Raw genomic sequence first — 9267 nt, 5'->3', positions numbered from 1 at the left:
CACTCCTCTTTTATAGACCACACATTTCCACTTTCCACAATGTGCCAAACGAGTCCACTCAGACACAATGAACCCATTGTAACAATAGGCTTTTCTGACTATTTTATAGGTTTATATTAGGGAGCCAATACTTTTAAGTTGCTGAAGGAATGTAATAAGACCCAGGACAGCAGTAAACATCCCCATCTCTGTGCCACCGAGAAACACGAGATAGGCCTGCTCCACCTCCTCGACCATAGACAACTGTTACATTTGGATCAGCTGGAGAACAAAAGCGGTCACAGTTGGATGCAAATGGAGAGGAATGAAGCACTGGCATTGCAAAGTCTAGGAATAGAAAACCTCTTAGGAGAGAGGGTGATGAGGAGAGAGACGCCAGAAGCCCTTCCGTTCCTATCCCATGTACTGAGACATAGACATGGTAGCCAGGCGCCTTGTGCAGAGCTACTAAGAGCCTAGGAGCCATTTGGATTCATTCAGATATCACACAAATATCAAATGTTATGTTAAATTGTCCTAGAGGATTGATTGCATCATTGTGTATGGCAAAAATTCCTCTAAATAAGAGGTGGATGAGGCTTCCACTGATTTTCATACATGTCCGCAAGAAGATGATTTTAATTTGCTCAAGATGCAGTAGATAAGTCAGCTATAATAGATGTGATTTATCTTCCCCAAAGGTAATGCTGTCATGATCAAGCAAGTGAAATAACACAATATAGTTTCAAGTGTCTTTTGGCCAAAAATCGACACCTAAGATTGAGCCTGGCACTCACTTATCATTCCCCCAGAAGCTCACACCTCAGCAATGGAAACGTCCACCGACAGATTAATTCACCAACTGAAAGACAAATTATATCATGCTTGACTGCCTACCCTGAAATTGTGCATCAACTTTCATAAGGGGATCATGATGTTCCCAGTGATAGATTACCTTTCTCAAGCTAGTTTTTAATCCATGTCAGTGAAATGCATGAACACTAGTGGTTGTCTTCAATGTCTGAAATCATTGGACATTTAAAAAAAAAAACTTTGGCTTAGTTGAAAAGAATGTCCGCTGTAAAACATTCAAACTCACTCACATAATCCGCTGAGTGTCTCAAGGTTGGATGCCCTGAATTTGGAACAGGTTAGCTGGAGGTAATGGTGTCATTTTAGTATGGAGTACCTCTGAAATGGGCCCAACTTGTCCCTGCAGAGCAGTTTTCCATTGGAATTTTCTCCTCTTTATGGCCAAGGTATGCAGGCCATGGGAAGTGTTTTGTAGAGTAGCATCCCTGCTGAGCTCCATCACAACATGATCTGATGTTTTCACATGCATTCCTGATTTAGACCGGAACCACGCTGACATCACTTTCCATTCAAAATGATGCAGTCACTTTGCTTGTTGGGGTTTATAGGCATTTGGATTGGAGGGTGAGACCCCTGCGGATGCTGTTATGTGATTGTCTGAAAAATAAAATGGTAAGGATGTCCAATTGTATTGTGTGTGCTCTGTGTATGGTGGAAGTGCAAATGTACAATGTTCACATGTTGCATTGTGACTATCCATGCAATGATTGTGGTGAAATGTTATGATTTTCCTATGATTTTGTCTGTGACAGTATGGATATTCCTGTTTGTTTCTTGTTTTTTCTTTCTCCTGACATCTCCACAAAAGCATAAACCCATTCATCAAAGTACCAACCACCCACAGCCCACTCCGCATTCTTGAGTCTACTATATTGCCTAAGCAATGTCTTTTGGGACCTTTCTACAATATTGGCCCTCCACAGACCCCTCATCTCCACGCAGTCCTCTTCATTTAGCTCTGGGTGAGAGCAAGGACTTGAGTAAATGGCTTTCTATTTACTCTTTTATCCAAGAATTCCAACTTCCAATTACAACAAAATAGAAAGTGCATCCTACCTTGCCCCAACCAGTCCCATGATGCTATAGATGATCCCCCTCTTGCCACCCAACCCACCTGCTCATACAAGGCAGCAAACAACAGCTAATCTGTAAAATGGAGCTCTCACCTCCTGTAATAACTCGCTGCAATGTGTACCAAAGTATTACTTGCTTTATCGCTCAATTATTCCAAGTTCAACATCATTCAACCTCATTCTTTCTCTACTCTTCATGTTCAATGCATTTAGAGTTTGAGGTTGCAGTGTGTTCAAACATCCACATTTAATATACTGGGATAGATTAGATTCTAGTGTGATTTTAGTGAATAGCTGTTCTTCACATTTTCTTTCCTAGTGCCTCCATTATTACACTCTTGCACATATTTGCATATAGTTTGGGTGACAATTTGGCCATGAAGCGGGTGCAGGTTATTGGCAGTCACTGTGCTACTCAATAAGTTCTTGCAATTCTGACTACAAAAAAAAGTAGTATAAAAAAGAAATACATAGTTAATTACAACCCAGATCAGAACCATTGGTGCCCTCATTGAAATTCAAACACCGTCAATTATTTCAACAGGAGTAACGTTCGCTCACTGACCTTCACAGTTTGAAAGATGGATTAAATGTTCTCAACTGTAGAAAGCAGACAGTCCTTCCCCTCAATACGCTCAAAATGATGATTAATCTGTATAAAGTACCACAGAGCTCTTTTTAATGCATGGGTAAAGACCAGAGATTCAGCTGGGACCATCCCCTCAGAGGGGCCTGGCACCCAACACCCTGAATTATCTGCTCACAGTCACCTCCCCCTACCTTAGTCAGGTGTCTTGAAACAAATATTGTCTATTGAAATATTTCTGTATGCACCAGAAAACTTAGATTCTACTTTAAACATCCCTTTGAAGTGTGTTGCTGGTGCTGAATCTTAACATATGATAAGATAAACTTTATTGATCCTACAATGGAGAAATTCACTTGTTGCAGTGGCTTAAAGGCATGCAATAGTACAACAGTACATTAGAATAGCATACTATAGTACAGTAATGTTATACAAATTCAAACTCTTTGAGACACTCTGCAGTATTCAAACATTATCCACTGAGCTTGAAAGAGTAAGAAGTGTTCTGGACTAAATCCAGTGACGGTAATTCAATTTTCAGCCCTTCCTACTGGTGTGAACCTCCGGTTCCCTGGTACAGCGGTGGTCTACTCCGGTTGTAGACATTATTGATGAGGTTTGGAAAAAGTCTTGGGCTTCACGTCTGCTTTTGGCCTTTGTTATTGATCTAGTGATTGATTTAAGCCCTCATAATTAGCCGACCTAATTTAATTAAAGTGCAATTTGACGATACAGTGGGCAAAGGCAATGGCAGCTGTGTCATTGATAGATCAGTCCAGACCTGATATGAAACAGGCGCTGGCAGATGATGTATTCCACACACAGCAGGTCTATCACTGACAGATGCAGAGACAAAAGAGGCAAAGATCATAGTGGAGACACAAAGAAAGAGAAAGAGAGGAGGAAAGAAAGAGACGGGCCTTTGTTTTTCTAAATATCAGTCCATAAATAGCACCTTCATTCCCCCTCCCAACCCAAACACATCTCCGCTCTCTGTCCTGAGCTTCACATCTCTGATCTAATTTGCTTAACTGCATTAGGAAACTGTCTTCCTTGTAATGTGCTTCAAGTAAACTCACGTCAGAGCTCACACTCCTATCAGCCAGAAGCCACGTCTTTTTAAAACAACAGGGAAGAGAAACGGATTTAAAGGCTTCAAAATTTGATATTGTCAATATCACTGTGTATGCTAAGATGGGAGATTATACACAAATCACATGATGTATCTTCCTTAAAGTTGGCAAGAGATTTAAGTCTATTCCATAGAAGCATCCATTAAATATTGTGGTGGATCTGAACAAAAGACATGTTTTTTTGGCCTTGATAGGTAATTCATTTTGGCTGTCTTTGTCGATTACAGAAACTATTTGACAATCTTCTGTTAAAATGGGTAGAAGGATAGGCCACGTGCCAAAAATTCAACAATTACGTTTTGGAGTATGTTCTTTTTCTTTGTCCATTTTCTTTAGCACAACCCTTGGAGCACCAATACTGACATACTGACAAAAAAACAAAAAACAAAAAACTGGTCTACGTAAGTTCAAACGTGACATAACGTTTCCTAGCTTTCTTTCTTTTTTTTATGTTTTCACACACTTTTATATGACAGTGACAGGTGAGGACAGACAGGAAATGGGGAGAGAAAGGCGATGACGTGCAAAAGGGTTGGAGTCTTCTGTGGTACATTGTGTACCCTTAGCTTGGTGAACTATAGCATCGGAGTGACTTCACCATGTCCTTATCACTCCCAACTGTTTCTATATTGCACAAGAGCACATATTTGGCTCACTTTTTCCTCTCTTTACTATGAAAGAAAATAATATCAAATTTAGGATGCAAATTCTCTATTTTCAAGAAGTCGTGGATGTGTTGATTTAAATATGAAAGACGATACATGTTGTGATCAGAGGACAGGTACTGCCTCTGCAACCTACATTGGCATACAATATACAGTACATGACTATATACATGACATGACTATATACAGGTACATGACATACTATATACATGACTATAATATTAGAAATACCATCTATTTCTCATGTCTTTATCACTATCTAATGCACACAGAAAGCAAGAGATGGAGTTGCATGGCTTAGTCTGACCAAAGAATAAAACATTCACAAAATGAGGGCCTGATACCATAGGTACATGCTGCACACACTGTTTCAACTCCCTTTACAACAATAACTCCTCATTTCTGTGTATTGAAATCATCTTAAGTGCACCAGCATGATCTTTAAGATCATAACAATGTAAAGAAGATAAGAAAATATGCTGAAAACCAGTTTCAGCCTCTCTGCTCACACTTAGTAAGGGCCATTTTGGGAATTAGTGGAGGTCATTATGACCCTTTCATCTTCCAGTAACTAGTTTAACTATTCACTCAGCCTTTTAAAATGATCATAATTCTCTGCATAAATGTAAATAAGTGTCTCATAATCTTACTCATTACATCCCGCAAAGCGGTGATGTAATTGTCAGTGTTTGTGTGTCCGTCCGTCCGCCCGTCTGTCCGTCCATCAGTCTGTCTACTAAATATCTTCACAATTGTTGGAGATACAAAGATGAAAGAAAAACCACATTACTCGGGCGGCAAAGGGGATAAAAATAAGATGGTGACCTTGACCTTGAGAAAACTAGGTTAAGGTCAAATTTCAACTTTTGTACTCATCGTGGATTTTTGGAAGGCAGTCACGTGATACCGTACGCTACGCGCATTGTATTGGTTGACGACATCCGGAAGTGCGCTACGTTCTGTGCGTCTTGGACTTCCATGAGACACAAAAGTGCTTTAAACAGTCGATAAGAGTGTGGGAAAAGGTAATACAGATAGAATGTGGTTTAATATCAGTATGGGGAGGGTTCATAAACGTTTAAATTACCATAAATAATAAGATAAATACTGTAGTTTGTTGCTGTATCGCGGAATTCGTTAATCGCATGTGGTTGCACTCTCTGACTGCCTTTTTGGTTGTTTTAATGGCAATGGAGTCTGTTGGGTGTGGGATGGAATAAAGGGTTAAGTCTGTTGCAGAGGGAAGGGTGAGATTCCTGGGTGGAACATGCGTCTCCAGGCAAGTCAAAGAAGCCATTTTGGTCCCAAATGCAGCCTCAATGAACATTTCTTCTAGGCAATTCGATAGAAGTGATACAAGACCTTTTGTGAAAAAAAAAAGAAAAGAAGGAACAATAATAGTTCACAGCTATGACCTGGTCATCCCACACACTGCATATGCTATCCATCAGCAGCTGAATGGGGTTACTGTATATCTGAATGTACAGCTGGAAGCATCTGCTGCTCAAATATAGGTGTCCAGTCCCATAACCCCTTTGTTACTGCTTATTGAAAACAGCCACAGCCTGGCTTTGGTTAGTATGGAATGACATGGGTAATTGCTTTGTGAGGTCAAAGGAAGCCTAATAGCACTTTTAAGAGTTATTACCAACAGCCTGCCTTTGCATGTCAATGTCATTGCGTGATGCAATGGCACTGGGATGTCCTGTTTGGTTTTGTCCTGTTGCTATCTGCATTAACTGGAGGTAATGGGGGGAGGGGGGGGGTTACAGCTCTTTAACCTTCTGTGAAGAAGAGGAAAAGACTGCTTGTTTTTTCTCTCTCTCTGCTAACTGCAGACATTTTCTTTTCACATGCTTCCATGGTTTAACTTTGGCTCTTTTAATGTTTCCACGTGCGTGTCACTTTGTCCAATTAGCGTGTCACATTTTTAGCTGGTGGGATCAGCAAGGACGGAAGGCTTTGTAAGTATTTCAGCAGCTATGTTGTGAACTCAACCGGTTAAATAACTTATTTCCTTTATTTGTTCGTATAAGGAACAAACCACATTGTCCCTTTTTGAGGAATTTCTATACCCTGTCCTTTGGCCTTTGTTACTCTCCTGGGCTTAGACAGCTTATTTTACGGGAATGTGTGACAACGTTTGACAAGGGGGCCAGTTCCACTCATGAAGCTGTCACACAGATGTCTACCTCAGCCACGAAAAAGGGCTGGCGGCCAGAAAAACACCACTCACTTCATCCTTGGAGGCTTTTCTTGTTACACCCTCTGTGCCAAAGATGATCTCAGGACAGTAATCAATTTGTGGTTCCTAAAATCTACACAATTTTGCATACACAGCTTTCCTTCTCCTAAAGAGACAGCAGCTAAACTGGAAAAAAAGAAAAAAGAACCGCTGTATTTAATTTCAGATGAATAAAAAATAAAAGGTTATAATAAGGAAATGGTGCTAGTGAGTTCTCATCTGCAAAGTCAGTTAAGAGAAGACAGTGATAATACAAGTCACTGAATCTGGTGTACATGTTAATGTTCTTGTTTCTCTCTGTGCTGCAGCTCTAACCTGTCTGTCCATCTTCAAAGTTACATGATTTTTCATTTTTCTATTTTTCTGTCTTTGGCTGTTTTTCTTATTTTCGTCTCTGTAATCTAACCACGCTGCAGCTGTCCGATGACCAAGCTACTAACCCTCGCTTGCGCTCCATTTCAGTGTTACACAGATTGTTGAATTTTTGGCATCAGCCCTATGTTGAAAAAACATCCCACTGCATAGGAGGGACAGAAATGTCGGAAAGTTCTAGAAAAGAGAGAGAACGAGGACGGAGTGCCATGCAGAGTTGAAAAGCTGTGTTGCTTCGCCACTCCATCGGTTACCAAGGGATCAATGAGGTGCTAAAAGCACTCATGGGAGGGAGAAATAGAGGCTTTTAAGTGAAAGAAAAGAGCGATTCAGAGCGAAGTTAGACAAAGAAAAGAAAAGAGGGTGAGTGGAGGGGTAGAGAAACATGAATGTATATTTTACTCCTGCTTCTTGTCATGACTCAGTGTATGATGTTCCCAGTCGCATAGAAGTGGGAAATCACACTGTGAAATGTCAATCTTAGGAAGTAATTATTGATCCCGCTTGGTCTTAGAAGTGGTTTGTTTTTGTCTGTTACAGTATGGACATTGCCCAGAGGCTCTGCTAATGTGTCAATCGTCTCTTTTAGTTGACAGGTGATGAGCAGTTGAGGCATGTTGTGCATTCAAAAATGATAATAAATAAAAAATACTTCAATGGCTGTGGTAATGTGATCTTCTATCAAAATACAAGCATCAACAAAGCCAGTGGTGTAAGAGTGTTATTTCTGTGGCGCAGTGGTTAGCACTGCCGCCTCACAGCACGGCGGACCCGGGTTCGAGTCCCGCTCTGTGCGGAGTTTGCATGTTCTCCCCGTGTCTGTGTGGGTTCCCTCCGGCTTCCTCCTACCTCCAAAAGCATGCGCTTCAGGTTGATCGGCCGTTACAAATAGCCCGTAGGAATGAGTGTGTGTGTGCATGGTTTTATGTCTTTGTGTGTGGCTCCGCGGTGCACTGGCGTTGTGCCCGGAGTGTCCCCCCCCTTAACGCCGCACAGTATATATGTCCTGAATCCTGTCATGACAGTAAAATAATTTCACTTTTGCTTCAGAATTCAATGGCAGATACCACTTGGAGGGTGTGTCAATATCTGTATGATTGAATGATCAAAATAACTGCACTTGTATCAAGTAGAGACATTTTTGAATCTTTGAAACCACTTAAAACCTCTTATACTGTATTTACTGTCCCATTGCTCACATTCACAATTCATTTTCTCCCACCCTTCGTCCACTGCCACCTCTCTCTGCTTTGTTCATTTGGTTCTGTCTGACTTAAAGGGTTCCTTTCTCTTCTTTCCACTCTGTTTTTTCACACAATTTTCTGATGTATACTTGAATAGAAACACGTTATTCTGGTGGTGCTCTAATATCTACCTGTCACGTTCACACTGCCATCTTTCACTGGTTCTGGCCTGCTCTAGCTGACAGATAGTGTGTCTTTCCTTATCTTTACTTTGTCATATATTTAAGCAAAAAGATGCTAAGCGGGGAAATAAGATGCAGTCAGGAGCAAACTAACAGATGGAAGACTATTCCTGAGAGCCACTGAAGTTAATTACATGTCGCTTTCTCTGATAATAGACTATGAATCAGCTCACGTTTCACATTACTGTTATCTAATGACATAGAGACGTTGGGAACCCTTGTCCTTAATTTCTTTGCTGACAATGAAGATAGCTTTATAGCTTTTAAAAACGGTCCTTCATGTATGCTTGTATGCTTTATTTTTCTTAACCACTATCAGCTTCCATGTCTACTCATGATTTTGTTCGATCCAAGTGGAACAGATCCATTTACAGAAATGGCATGAACTGCAGACATTGCTTATCTATTAAACAAAATCCTACTGGACATTTCTTCTTTCTTTCGTAATGGGCCCCTTGGGGCACCTTGAACCTCAGATCACTCATAATTAAAGGTGAGGGTGACTGTTTGAAGGACTCTTTTTGTCACAGACAGGTGGACTGAGTCAAGGTCTCTTAAGGTATGCCGCTTATGAAATTTTCATACTAACGTCCAACCTCACCCCTCGACTCATAAATAAAAAGGGGACAGTGTCTGTCTGTACCGCGTCTTTGTGCCGCCAAAGACATCCTGGCCTCCAAAAAGGGTCAAGCCATTTCCATAAAGATACCAAGAAGGCACAATACCTATTTGGATATGCTTGACATTTTATCAAAAGAGAGAGAAAGAGGAAGGTAAGGGGTGAGGAGGGGAAATAGCGGTGGCTAACAAAGCATTTCAGCAGACCCTTCTGGACACGGGTGCCGTCAAATTCATCTACGCACAGTCTGTTCTTTGTTCATGAGGCTCCAGCAGCATCTAAACCTCAACAGATAA

At 40.9% G+C, this 9267-nt stretch overlaps 1 protein-coding gene across 1 annotated transcript in view; it reads left to right on the top strand.

Annotated features, from left to right (window-relative positions):
- The window catches only part of LOC137587503 (partitioning defective 3 homolog), a 295372-nt gene that overhangs the window by 125865 nt on the left and 160240 nt on the right, over positions 1 to 9267 (top strand). The window lies entirely within an intron of this gene.

Source organism: Antennarius striatus, chromosome 20 (assembly GCF_040054535.1).
Source record: "Antennarius striatus isolate MH-2024 chromosome 20, ASM4005453v1, whole genome shotgun sequence".
Classification (NCBI taxonomy): Eukaryota; Metazoa; Chordata; class Actinopteri; order Lophiiformes; family Antennariidae; genus Antennarius; species Antennarius striatus.
The sequence above is the reverse complement of the archived record's forward strand: the minus strand, read 5'-3'. Positions and strand labels throughout refer to the sequence as shown.